Source organism: Dipodomys spectabilis, unplaced genomic scaffold (assembly GCF_019054845.1).
Source record: "Dipodomys spectabilis isolate Male_0828 unplaced genomic scaffold, ASM1905484v1 ptg000696l, whole genome shotgun sequence".
NCBI classification, from domain to species: domain Eukaryota; kingdom Metazoa; phylum Chordata; class Mammalia; order Rodentia; family Heteromyidae; genus Dipodomys; species Dipodomys spectabilis.
Window position 1 is genome coordinate 239,862 of NW_024871373.1, and position 15,313 is coordinate 255,174.

The window sequence follows — 15,313 nt, forward strand, 5'->3', positions numbered from 1 at the left end:
CCAGAATATTGCAGGCATGAGGTAATGATGTGAGTGTTCCATTCATCTCTATCCCTCCTGCATCAGCTAAGTTATGATGAATATGTCATAGCCATTAAACATCTGTATGAATGAACATGCTCTAAAGAGGTAGAAATATATTTAATTTCCAAAGAGTTTACCTCACCGTCTTATGGAGTGTTAAAAGTATTTTCGAATTGAGTCTTAAGGTGAAATATTCACACTGTTGTGGATGTTCAAAAGATTGAATTCTGTGGGAGATAATAGATTTGACTCGATTTAACAAAAGAATCCAAACACGAGAAGAAGAAATGAAATCATGATTGAAAATGACTCAAATAAGTGCTAAATGAAGGAAGAAAAATGTCAGGACTGTGACAAAGTGAAAGTACTACACATAACAAATAATTTCTCATGAGTAATAACATAACAAAAAATTAAGTCAATTTGATAGAAACACAATTCTGCTTAAATATAATTAACATTTTTCTCTTTTCTATGTATTTATGAGTTATGTATGTGTATGTGTGTGTTATATGCATGTAGAATAGGAAGAAAAATAGAAAAACCTTCATATCACTGTAGTAGATGATAACAGATTGTTTTGGTGTAAAAGTGAAGAGGATGTTGGAGGTGAAGCTCAGTGATAGAGTGCTTGCCTAGAATGTACAAATCTCTGAAACTGATCATAGTATAGCAAAAACAAAAACAAAAGAAAGAGAGAAAAGTAGGAAAAATAGCATTAAAAAAACTTCATAGCCAGTGGCTCTTGCTGTAAACTGGAGAAATCAGAGGTACTCAGGAAGCTGAGATTTGAGGAGCACAGTTTGAGCTAGCATAGGTGAGAATATTAAGATACTCTTTTTTCCTTCTGTTTACAAATATATATTTTTATTTATTTCAGGTAGTTGTCCAAAGGAGTTGCAATTCAATAGAGCATTTTATGTATATAGTGTCTTATAAAAAGAAAATCAGTGTCACCTGTTTTAATATTCCTACCCTTGTATCTGGGAAGAGAGCTTGCTTTGCATTCATTAGGCCCTGGGTGTGATTACTAAGCACCACAAAGCAGAAAAAGCCAAAGTGGTGCTGTAGCTCAAGTGATAGATTTCTACCCTGGAGCTGAAGAGCTCCAGTCCCAGAGTTCAGGCCCACGAACAAAATAAAAAAAATAAATAAATAAACGTTCTCAATCACCTCTTCACACTTTCCCTTCCTTTACTTTTCTTAATTTTGTAGGTTTTGCTTGATTTTTTTGCCAGTTAACAAAGAAAATTATGTACATAATGCATCTTGATATGAGTCATCCTTTCAAGATTTTCATCCCCAATTCCACACACTCCTCTTAGTTTTCTCAGTTCTGTGACATATTCATTGCATTCTTGTCTCCATTCTACTTATTTCCCCCATTCATTCTTCTACCCCCCTCTTCTTGATCCACTCTGTCTCTTGCAAGTATATATTTTCTAGTATCCATTTTGGTAGGCTTTTCCTTAGCCTTTCTAAATAATTATATTATTTACATTCCCCGTAGATTCTATTATACTTCACTTAACTGCCACACAGTGATTTTACCTATATTTATAAGCACATTCTAGTTTCTAGTCAGGAGGGAAAGCATGCAATCTGTGTTTCTAAGGGTCTGATGTAGTTCACCTAACGTAATCATTTACAAGTCTTTCCATTTCCTTATATATGGTTCAATATCATTATTTCTAAAGGATAAGTAGTATTCCATTTTAGATACACTATAACCAAGATATGACATCAACCTAGATGCCCGTCAATGGATGAATGGAACAAGAAAATATGAGATTCTTATCCCCAGTAATCCACCAAAGTTTGGATGTGAAGCTGTGCCTCAAGTAGTATATAGTAATAGGCGAGAAAAAGAGCTCAGGGACAGCACCCAGAAGGCAGAGTTCAAGCTCCAGGACAAACACAAATAGAAAAAGAAAGAAACAAACAAATAGAAAGAAAGAAAGAAAGAGAAGGAGAAGGAGGGAAGGAAAGGAAGAAAAAAGGTCAGAAAAAGAAAGAAAGAGAGAAAAAAAGAAAGAAAGAAAGAGAAGGAAGAAAGGAAGAGAACAAAAATTTTCTAACAAAGATGGTATCAGAACAAAATTAGAAAGCACAATACAATTTATAAAGATAGAATATTTCTCTGAACATGAAACACTACATTTGAGTGTGTGGGGAATATTTAATTGAATAAAAGTCAAGAAATTCTAAAATATTGAAGTCAAAACATTGAGCACATTCTACAACTGTAATGGGTATGATATAGGAAACGGTAAGGTTAAAAAAAAACCTCTATACAAGGTGGGCGACATTGTCTCATGCCTGTAATCCTAGCTACTGAGGAGGCTGAAATCTGAGGATTGAGGTTCAAATTCAGCCCAGGCAGAAAAGTCTGTGAAACTCTTATCTCCAATAAATCACTCAGAAATCAGGAAGTGGCGCTGTGGCACAAGTAGTAGAGTGCTAGCCTTGAGCTGAAGAGTGCAAGGACAGTGCCCAAGCCCAGAGTTCAAGCTCCACAACTGACCATAAAAAGAAAAGAAAACAAAACAAAACCTATATAAGCAATTATATAAATATCTACCAAGAATAAGTCAAAAGAATTGAAAATTAAAGATTGGCTGGCAGAAAAATAATTGAGCATTGTGGCTAAAATGGTTAACCAAGACAAATAGTAGTAAATTAATTCCTTAGACAAAAGATGAAATCCAAGGATATATAGCCAATCTTTAATATTTTTGAAAAAAATCACAAGAAGAAAACATGAAGGAATATACATTGAAAAAAGTTGCACATAAAACAAAAAAATCAATAAATATAAAATATCCTAAAATGAAAATATTAAGTCAATTGTTGCTTCTTTCACGAGATTAATATAGTTACAAAACATTATGATTATAGTAACTAAAAAAGACAACTTGTACATATTGAACATCATAAGGAATGTGTTATTTGGAAGATTTTATAAATTATACTATGAAAATTATATGAGAAAATATTTTCATAAGTACTTAGGATGATACATTTGGAATAGAAAAATTTCTAATAAAACAATTCCATTAATAGTAGTCTCAGAAATCTGAGTATAATGTTAACCACGGACATGAAAAAATTCTCCAAGTAGGAAGAAAAGATAAAAAAGAAAGATAGAAAAATGTAGGAAGGAAAGAGAGAGTTAAAAGAAGGAAGGAAGAAGGAAAGAAAGGAAGAGGGAGGGAAGAGGGGAAGGAGGGATGGAGGGAGGAAGACATCGGAGGAAGACATCAGAAGATATAAAGATATTTTATGAACATGGACTAGAGGAAATTGATTGTTTTGCTTTGTTTTGTTTTGCCAGACCTAGGGCTGGAACTCAGGGCCCTGAGCTTCTTTTGCTCAAGGCTACCACTCTACCACTTGAGTCACAACGCCACTTCCAGCTTTTCTTTTTTTTAATGTGGTACCGAGGAATCGAATTCAGGGCTTTATGCATGCTAGGCTAGCACTCTACCACTAGCCACATTCCCAACCCTGGACTAGAGGGTCTATTCTATCAAAACAACCCACAAATTCAATACAGTACCCACCAGAAGCTCAACACCATTCCCTACTTAATTGAAAAATCAGCTCTAAGATGTATATGAAAGCATAAAAGATCATGGATAGTGACAGCATTTCTGGTCAAAGAAGCAATTCTGTGAGGATCACAATACCAGGATTCAAACTGAATTACATAATCATAACAGCATATAACAAATACTTAACTGGGGGAAACCCAGTTCTGCCATGCTAGTTTACAGCTCTCAGTTTTAGTTATGAACTTCACACTTCCTCTGAGTTTCAGTTCAGCTTACATTCTTTTCCATTTTTCCTTTCTTTTCTTTTAACTTCTGGGAATTTCAGGTTATCATTTCATCTAGAGTTATTCTAACCCATTTTGAACTGTGATGTAATGACTTTGTTTTGCAGCTCAATTCCATTTTATTACTTCTAAGAAGCAGATTTACTCAGCCTTGCAGTTTTCTATTTTGTTATTTTGTTGGAGAACAAGTTGGATTTTCATGCTTTTGTATTTTTCTGAGTGACTTTACATTAGTTTTTCTGCTACTTTTATTAATCTCTTTTTTATTTACATTTTGTTCTTTTCTATCAAAACATTTAAACTGTTTTCTTCTGCTTGCATGTGTTAAATGCTAGTGAGATTGCATTCTAAGTGTAGTGGAATTTGTATATCTATTGCATTTGATGTGTAAATAAACAAGTACTGGAATTATGCTAGTGTTTGGCATACGTATGGAGAAAACAGAACACAGCCCACAGAACTTATTTGAGATTTAACTTAAGTTTATAGATGATATTCACAAATGTTTATAATTATAATTTTCTTCTAGAGGAAAGTGAATTAAACATTCATTTTGTTGTTATCTCTTGCACTCACAGGCAGTGTAAAATTGTTCATATAGGGTAGGTTTTTAATGTGTCATCCAGTTTTACTCCATCAGAGAAAGATTGGATATAAATTATAGATACTACAAACAATAATGATACTGAGTTCACCTAGCTTGCTAGTATTGGGACAAAGCCCTACTGAATAAGTGTGAGAAAGGATGACATTTATGTACACAAGTCATACCTGAAGGAAAAGCTCACACTTTAAAAAATGAAGAAAAATGCATAAATTAATTTTCAGTTTACATTAACTCTAAATTAATCAAAGATATTTGATCATTTAAAGGAGAATAATTTTATTGCTTTATTTCACCATTATTAGGATTAAGGTAGCTAGTATTGTTGATGAATTTCTTTTCTAAAGCATGGTACTATATGGAAAGGACTCTTTGAGGTCATCTAAAATGCTATGAGAATCTATGATTCTCATAGACTTCCTAACCATGATCCTCAGATCTCAGGTTTCTGACTAGCTAGGATTAAAGTATGGCCATCACTATGGAAGGTTTTTCTTTTTTTCTTTTATCTTATTTTTTGTTTGTTTGTCATGGGGCTTGAGCTCTGGGCTTGAGTGTTATCCTTGAGCTCTTCAGCTCAAGGAGAATGCTCTACCGCTTGAGCCACAGCGCCACTTCTGGTTTTCTAGTGGTTTATTGGAGATGAGAGACTCATGGACTCTCCTGCCAGGGCTGGCGTTGAACCGTGATCGTCAGATCTCAGCCTCCTGAATAGCTAGGATTATAGGCATGAGCCACCTGTGCCCATGGCATAGAAGATGTTATATATGCATCTTTGATTTCAATCTTGGTACCTATCCCTTCTACTCTGGGAACTTTATGTCAAAGAGTTTGAGTATCATACAGGCTATCACATAGCCTTGGGAAACATTAATTTTATTTCCCAAGATTTTAATATTTTTAATGAACTAAAAATAAAAGTACAGTTTTAATTAATATGTTTAATATGAGAGCGATTCTAGCTGTATTTTAAATAATTGCAAAACTTTCAGCATATAAATTTAATATTAACTTATTACTCTGGGACTGGGTGCTGTAAGTCAGCTCTTCTGTTCAAGGCTAATGCTATACCACTTGAGCTACAGTACCACTTCCACTTTTCTGGTGGTTTATTGGAGATGAGTTTCACGAACTTTCCTGCCCAGGCTGGCATTGAATTGTGATCCTCAGATCTCAACCTCCTGAGTAGCTAGGATTACAGGCATGAGTCACAGGCACACGTCTTTTTATTATTTTTTGTGCCTATAAAAATGCTTGAAGATTTTGAGCTCTTCATTGGATTTTTCACTCAAAGCTGATGCTTTTTCACTTGAGCCACAACTCCACTTCTGGCTTTTGGCTGGTTAGTTGGACATAAGAGTCTAATGGACTTTTAAGCCTTGGCTGGTTTTGAAAAATGACCTTTAGATCTAATTAGCTAGCGTTGCAGGAATGAGCCATGAGCAAACAGCTAAATACATAAAAATTTTACATGCATGACTAACAATTACTAAATGTAAAATAATTTGTTCATAAAATTGTATTTAGGTTGAATACTATTTTTGTTGGTTTAACTAGCAGTCACTAATGCCTAAAATAAAATTAGATGTATATGTGTTAATCCTTAGTAATTACAAAATGAAATAGGTATTTATGTATAACTAGTTGAGTAAGAAAGATCCTCTACCACGGAATAGTAACTGTGGCTTCCCTGAAATCAGTTAATATCTACCAATATATTTCAACAAATTTAAAATTAATTAACCTTGACCAGAATAATTACATTTTAGTGATTTTAAAAAGTTTTGTTTCTATCCACAATTTTGTTTTAGTATTTGTATAAGTACTTAGCAACTAATAAGCAATATTGAAATTACCTATATAGGATAATAAAAAAACTGTAATTGTGCTAAGTATACCTATTGTATTAAGAAAAGAAGCAGGTGTATATGAACTCTGTCACACTTAAAATATCTTAGTTATCAGTTTATAGAAATTCTACAAAAATAATGTGAATTATCTAATTGAAAATTTCAAGCTGATCATGATTAATATTCTTTCAAGAATTCATGATCAGGACCACAAAAAGAGCACTAAATAATGCATTAATGACATTCAACAAATAAAAACCATGTAACTTGGATTCTTATGCGTGTGATCTTAGTTCTTTAGGAAGCTAGGATAGAAGAATTCTGTTTTGAGAAAAGTATGTGCAGAAAAGTTGTCAAGACCTTTTCTCTACCTGTACATAGACACATTGATGAGCACCAGTCACTACATACTCCATGGGACAAGGAGAAGTGAAAAATGATGGTTCCAGACTAGCACCGGAAGAAAAATTTGAAAGACTCCAGCTTAATATAGGGAAGCTAGACAATTTGGCAATCTTCTGAAATCAGAAGGAAGAACTAAAGTAGTCTGATAATAGTCCAGGAGGTTGCCCAGGATGGAATCAAATTCCTATCTAAAAAATAATCAACAAAGAGCATAGCTGGAGGATGACTGAGAGGTGATGTGCCAGCCTAGCAAACACAGGTCGCTGAGATCAAATCTCACTGTGATAAAAAAAAGATAAATAAATAAAAGGCAAGAGGAGTAAATCCTAGCATTTTCTTTCAAACAATATCATATTAGTCCCTTGCAATGGTGGCCTTAAGTTGACTAGTCCTGATGAACCAACATAAGCAAATTGTCTGTAGTTTCTGGTGACACATTTGTAGTGTCCAGCAGGAAATGAAATGTAGCAAATTTAAGACCCTTCAAGATTTATGGACTAGGGTAGGGTGTTGGCAGAGTCAAGATGCTCATCTTTAAGATGAATGAAGGAGAAGGAATGCTAGTTAGAGCCTTTACTATATGTATGAATCACTGTGCAGGTACTTAAATTTTGGCTAAAGACCTGATACTATTTAAGGAAAAAATGACCCTCCTCATTTTTGAAATAAATTTCTTAGTTTGCTACAAGGCCTTTTGTGGAGATTGATCATTTATTTATAGGTCACAATGCAGCTTGTGATACCCATTTTGAATTGAGTATTATCTGATTCACCAAGCAATAAGGTTGTATGTTAATATAAACATTTCATTTTCACAAATAAGTAGAATAAAAGCAGGCCTTAAAAACAAATTATTTATATGAAAAAGTTCCTTGAAATGCCCATTGTCCATCCTGCTGTCAGGATATCTCTACACAAGTGGACATCAATGAGTATTTGAGAAGGTTTGTGGGCACCTGACTGAAGAATGGAATATTTAGGTATGGTTTACCGATAGTTTTGTATAACCCACAGATAATATACACATGAAAGTAGTCAACTGTGATTCTACAGTCAACAAAAACTGTAAATAACAGTTCTTTTGATGGTCAGGACCTCAAATAGAGACATAATTGTTCTCTTTACTAAGGAGAAATGGCCAAATATTTTATGATGTACTGATACATGGGACAATGAAAAGATTTTAGTGAGTAGAATAGTCTAGAACTTGAAAATATTAAATGGACTCATTGAATGATTGGAATTTTTAACAAGGTAAGTTCTTAATGAGGTTTCTGCATTGACTTCTCTAGGTGAAGAAGAGCCACAAGTAATTGTGTGCACTTCTCATATCTAGGAAGATATCTGTGAATTCCCACAGGAATGCTCACCTGAAAGTGACCTCAGCGAAGGAGGAAGTTAGCTGATGAGAATCATACCTATTCTGCCAAGAACAGATATCTATACCTGTTTAGAGAATCCAGTCATCTACTTAGTCTATCAATCTGTTGTTTCTCAATGGGCTCATGGGCCAAGTAGTCAGAGATGCAAGACAGTGGTTATATATAAGTTCAGCATCATGGATTCTCCTTGGCAATGTTGACCTGCCAATAACTCCTGTTAAACATCTAGTCTGCAATAGCAGACACTAACATTGAGCTCCCAGTAGTCCACCATTCCCTGAGGAGGACCTTCTCCATTGTGGAAGAGTTGATGCAATTTCATTTGAATCTAAACATACCTTAAATACAGACTTATTTTCTTGCACAAAAATGCTTTTGCTCAAAGTAGCATAAAAATGTCCACATGATGGAAAGCCCATATAACATTGCTTTTGACCCAAAAATTCACTTCACAGAAAATTAAGTATGGTAACAGTTGCATGCTCATGGAATTCTCTGTCATGTGATGGCATGAATTCTTGCCATGTGACATACTATCCCATTTCAATGAATAAGGAAACAGATGGTCAACTCTTTGAAGGACCAATTATAGTCACTACTAGTTGGCAATGCCATACAGGACTGAGGCATGGTCCTATATACCTTTTTGGAATCAGCCTTTAATCCACAACATTTTTCTTCCAGAGCTAAGAGTCACCGGTATAGACGTAAAAGATACAAATGGAAGAGCTATTGCTCATTAACTCTCAGAAACTACTAGAAAGTTTTTGCTACTGAGCTTATGTTTTGATAGTGCTTAGGTCTTTCTGAAGAGGAAAATGATTTCACAGTAATGCCATTGAACTGGAAGTTAACCATGATGCAGGCCATTTTGGATTCCTCCTGCATCTGTATTAACAGGAAAAGAAAGAACTGTGCTACTGGGGAAGGTGATTTTGAATACCATCGGAAATTTGACCTTCTACTTTACCATGGAGGGAAGCAAGAATTTTTTAGGAATCTAAGTCATCACAGGATATCTGACTATTATCATACCTGAGAATGACATCAACAAGGCAACCCTGGCTCCTAGAACTGTAATCCAAACTGCCCAAGTGACTGCAGTCTGAGTATCACAATTCTATAAGCCAAGTTGGGCAGAAAAGACTATGAGACTCTTACTTTCAATTAACTATCAAAGAAATGGAAATGTAGCAGTGGCCTAAGGTGTAGAGTGCTAGACTTTAATGAAATTGCTCAGAGATATTACCCAGGTCCTGAGTTCAAGCCCTATGACCAGAATATCAAACAAACATTGTCAATGTTAAAGAGATTCATTAAAGGTTTTATTTCTTTGCTTACACTTACTCTGATTTTATCTTAAGCCCAATTTTAGTAGATGATTGATTTTAGAATTTATTACTTTCTAATATAAGAATTTTGTGGTATAAATGAAATAGCACTATGAACATTTACTAAGGTGTCTCCACCAGTTTTTTGTTCTTTTTAGAATCCGACTCACACAGTTTTACGGTCTTTTGTAATTTATTCATAGAGAAATTATTATCTTACAGTTTTCTAATAGTTCTCAAATAGTCTTTTAAATTCTATGTCAGGGGTTTGAACACAGTTTCTTTTTCATTTACAATTTTTTTCCCTTGGTGCACACCACAGACCCTTCATTCATTCATTCATTATTTATTTATGTATTTTTTCCAACAGGTCCTTCCTCTGTTTTTACCTCGGCCAGGATCACAATTTTCTATATAGGCCATAGATCTCCTGCATAGCTGGGATTGCATTTGCATAACACTATACTAGTTAAGTGTGAATTAAGTTGAGAGGAGGTCTTCCTAATTTGTTTTTAATTTTTTCACCCAACCTCTCCTTCAAAAATGCAATCCTTTGAGCGGATTCTACTCAACACCAGCAAGAACCGACAAGGAGCAGACAACTTCATCCTGCACTTTGCAGACCAGAGACGACCCAGGATCCAAGACTCGGCGTGAGTAGAAGCCCGACTTCCTCACTCCTTCTCAGGGAGCAGAGGAGGGAAGGCCACCCCTCCCCCCCCAGCACCGGTGATCTCCATCTTGGATACCGACAAAGCTCGGAGGAGCAGCTAGCTCCAGCTCAGGCCTTGGAATAAAACGAGTCATTTAGCAGGTCACAAGAACTTAACGGCGAAGTGACCTCACAGACTCAGTTCCATCCAGGGAAAAGTCACCCAGCTCAGGCGCTAGCCATTGCAGTGGCTCTCCTCACCGGGTAACCAGAGCCAGAGGGTGCCCCTCCCTCTAGCAGCCACCACAATCAATTGAAAAACAGAAACCCTGAGAATGGCTCCAGGCTGGGTGCTGCGAGTTTTTTTCACAAAATAGCCCCAGGGAAAAGCTACTGTTTGTTGAAAGGCCTCAACTCTACCCAGAACCTAGCCCCATCACTGAATCCCCCTCTTGTGTGATTCTCAAAGCAGATCACCCTCCCAGTAAACTAACCTGGGAGGGGGATCTCAAAATCTTGGGTAAAGCAGAGCATTTTTCTGCCTGTTCCAACAAACTGACTTAAGAAACCAATCAAGCCACAGGACCTCAAGCTGACCAGAGACTCCAACCAGACTCTGGTTACAGACAAAAGGGAGATACAGGATTCTTCCCACCCCTCCCCCCCCCAAAAAAATCAAAGAACTTTTTTTTCTTCTTCTTTTCTTTTTTTCTTTTTTCGTTTTGTTTTTTTTTCTCGTTTTTTGTTACCTTGTATATATAAAAAAAATTTTTTCCTTTTCTAAAACTTTTATTAATCTTTAATTTTTGCTTCTTCTGAAAAAATAATTGTTTTCCAGTAACTTTTTTTTCTCATAATTTTTATTTTAGGAAAAACGTGAATGTGTTTTCCTTTCTTTTCTTGTCTTCTTTTTCTTTTTCTTTCATTCTTAATTATCTTTTTGTTTTTTGTCTAGCTCTACTGAACTTCTGATCTTTTCTTCTCACTTTCCTATCCTTTCCACCTTTTCCTCTTTTGTTCTTCTTTATGTGACTTAACTCTTGTCCTGCACATCCTCAGATAAACCCGTAGTTAACTAGTAGACCCTATCCCCCATTGTGTACACACTTAATCCACAAACTTATTACTCAATTCAAAACCTCTGAGACTTAAAATCATTAATAGCAGTACTACCTCTTTATACCTATATAATATTTTAAGCATTTTTTAAAAGTTTTTCAACTTGCGTACAAAGGACTCTGTATGAGCGTGATAGGGAGAGAGAGGAGGCATCCCAGAAGTTTGTACAGGAATATCGTAAGCGTGAGGAAGCTACTCAAAAACTGATACAGGAGTTGCATGAACAACTTGAGAATACTCAAAGAGAAAGGGAGGAATGGTGTGAGCAGGCTGAGAACACTCAAAGAGATCTGCAGGAATCCCACGAACGGGAGGAAGCTAATCAAAGAGTAATACAGGAATTGAGAGACCAGGTAGAGAACACACAAAGATCACTAAAGGCATTCATGGAATCCATTAAAAAAGACCTGAAGAAAGTCAGGGAGACCACAAAGGGAATGCTGAATGGAACCCAACAGAAGAAATGGGAGCCCAAAGAAACCATAACCAATCAACTAAGTGATTTGAGGACAAACACTGAACACCAAATTAAGGAAGTAAAGAAATTCATACAAGACCTAAAACAGAGCTTCAACAAAGAACTTGAAGCCATCAAAGCTGACCAATTAGAAGGAAAAGAGATAAAAAACAAAGTAGAGAGTCTTGACAGCAGGTTAGACCATGCAGAAGATCGAATCTCAGGGATTGAAGACAGCCTAGATATTACAGAGAAAGAACATACAACCATCCAAGACAAGTCCAAAAAATATGATAGATCTATCCAACACCTGGTAGACACCATCAGAAGGCCTAATCTAAGGAAAATGGGTGTAGAGGAGCACCTAGAAACAGAAGTTAATGGTCTAGGAAATTTGTTTAACAGGATCCTAGCAGGGAACTTCCCAAACATGCAAAAAGATAGGCCTGTCCAGATACAAGAAGCCTTTAGAACCCCAAATAGACCAGACCAGAATAGGACATCCCACCGCCACATTATAATCTACACAGGATCAACTCAGATCAAGGAAAAGATCCTTAAAGCTGTCAAGGAGAAAAGGGTAATCACCTATAAAGGGAAACCAATTAGAATCACCTCAGATTTCTCAGCAGAGACAATCAAAGCAAGAAGAGCCTGGAATGATGTATGCCATGCCCTAAAAACAAACAACTATCAACCAAGAATACTGTACCCAGCTAAACTCTCCTTCATAACTGAAGGCCAAATAAAAACCTTCCATAGCAAAGAAAAATTGAAACAATATATCTCCACCAAACCAGCCCTACAAAAGATTCTTAAAGATGTCCTATACATAGAAAACCAACAAGACCCAATAAAGGCCAAGAAACTGCACCCAAACTGAGAATCCAAGAACCATAGGAAGAACCCAGTTTTCGCAGCCCCCAAGAAGGTAGATAACATGGCAGGAACTCCCAAATACCTCTCAGTCCTATCTCTTAATGTTAACGGACTGAACTCTCCAATTAAGCGACATAGACTGTCTAGTTGGATTAAAAAACAAGACCCTTTATCTGCTGCCTGCAGGAGTCACATCTTGCCCGTAAAAACAAACACATTTTCAATGTTAAAGGCTGGAACAAAATCTACCAAGCAAACGGACCCCATAAACAGGCGGGAGTTGCAATCCTAATATCAGATAAAATAGACTTCAAATGAAAATTCGTGAGAAGAGATAAAGAAGGTCGCTACATACTAATTAAAGGATCTCTCCTTCAGGAGGATATTACAATTCTAAATATCTATTCGCCAAACAATGGAGCACCCAAATTTATCAAAGAAACACTACTTTCCCTCAAATCCCATATAGATCCAAAGACATTAATTGTTGGGGATTTTAATACACCACTCTCCCCACTAGATAGATCAACTCGGCAAAAACTCAACAGAGAAACCGCAGATCTAAACAGCTGCATAGATCAATATACATATATACATATATACATATCTATATACATATATAGATATAGATGTATGTATGTATATATGTATATATATAGTGATATGTATAGTAATATACTGCAAGGGCAAGCCAGGAGATCTAAGCAGTGTGGTGACCTGGGAAGAGAATAGAACACAATTGGTCAAGAAAATTTACAAGTTTTGCATAAATTTATTACATAATTTTGAAGTTTTCTTTCCCTTTTTTTACTTTTGTTAAGTGTTGAAGATGTTATTTTACGAGTATCAGAATTTAGGGACTGTTTCAGAATGTGAGAACGTTAACCATGGTTTAAAATACTAAAGAATGATCATTTGTTTGTTGTTCTTCGGGTATTAGGGCTTGAACTCAGTGTCTCACAATCTCTCTTGGCTTTTTTACTTAAGGCTGGCACTCTAATGCTTGAGCTATATATCCACTTCTGGATTTTTAAAGTAGCTATTTGGGGACAAAAATCTCACAAACTTTTCTGCCCTAACTAGCTTCAAATCACAATCCTAAGATCTTGGCCTCATTGAATACTTAAGACTACAGTCATAAACCCACCAATGCTTGGACACAAATGAAATTTTTTATTAAATGATATTTCATATTTTCTCTCCTAAGAGTCTTGGTAAACCTAATATGTCATCAGAGAGATACATTGAATTCCCTATCCAAGATCACAAAATCAGCTATCAATATTGCTGCAGTCAGAACCACAGTTATTTGAGGAAAACCTTCAGTTCTGAAAGTTAACAACAACAAAACTTTCCAAACTATTAGCAGATATATGTCTATAGCAAATCCATTTGTCAATGTCATACTCATCACCAAAGCCTGTACTCTTGTCCAAGATCATATATAGATTCTATCACTTTTGATTTTCCACTCAAAGCTGTAGCTCTACCACTTGAATCATACCTCTACTTCCTGGCTTTTGTCTTCATTAACTGGAGGTGAGTCTCTTGACCTTTTCTGTTAGACTTTGTGGAATATTATGGAAAGATGTTAGGATTAATACTGAACATAAATATAAATAAAGGAGAGATGTTAGGATTAATACTGAACACATTTACTGCATGTTCCATGTTCTTTTATTATGAGATTTGGGCATTGGAATCCTCCAGTGTTTTCAAATAGAGACGATTTTCAAGATGAGAAAAGTCGTGCTCATTCCCATTTTGGACACAAAATAAGTGTAAGTAGATACAGATGTAGAAGAAATATTTCACCTTTTCAAATAAAGCATATCTGGTTAACTCAGTAAGTTTTGATATCATGGTAGTATCACCTGTAGTCAGAGATCACATTTCAATGGTAAAGTAAGAACACATGGTGTATTCTGTCTGGTATCACTTCCTGTGGTGGTGCTGGTGATGATGGATGTGTTGGAACATAGGGACTTAATTTCTGACTCAGTTTTCTTGTTCATGGCTGATAGTCATAGCTAGAACCATCAGCGATGGAGTCTCATAAGTCTTATTCCTACACTGGCTTTGATCTTCCCTCCTCCAGATATCTGCCTTTGAGTATCTAGCATTATAAAAGCATGACCCACTGTTGCCCGGTTTTATTTTAATTTTATAATGCACCAATCAATAAAGATGAAGTTGAGTTCAGAAAAGGGGAACCAAATTCAATAAGAATGTTTTATTGTGTTTATCCAGAAATGACTTTCTTCTGCCCTGAGTAATGGGAATCACAGCAAGAAGTCAATTATAATAATGAATAGAAAACTTTGGCAGAGAAATTTGTAAAATGTCACATCAGGTAGGTCTGCTTGCTAATAACTTTTCTACTTTTAGTAATGTAGATCCATGACTTAAAACATCATCAAGTTTAAGGGAAAATTTAAATTTATGAGTTAATAAAAAGACTTTTCTAATGATACTTCTCCTCTGATATTGTTATTAGAATATGTGGGTAGATAGCTACCACAGGTTTCATTGTATAATTTAGATAATATGATAATATTTTCTCATTCCCATGAGTTTGAGTCTACTTCAATATTGCCTCCATGTCATTCATACATGTATCACATATAGAATGCTTCATTTATTTATTATGTTTAAGAACGTGCACAGGTTTAATATATTAGAAATTGCCTTTAAATAAAAAAATCATATTCATTTTCAGATTTTCAATGCCTTTAGGGTTAATCCTTATAAATTTGGTGTGTTATTAACCCC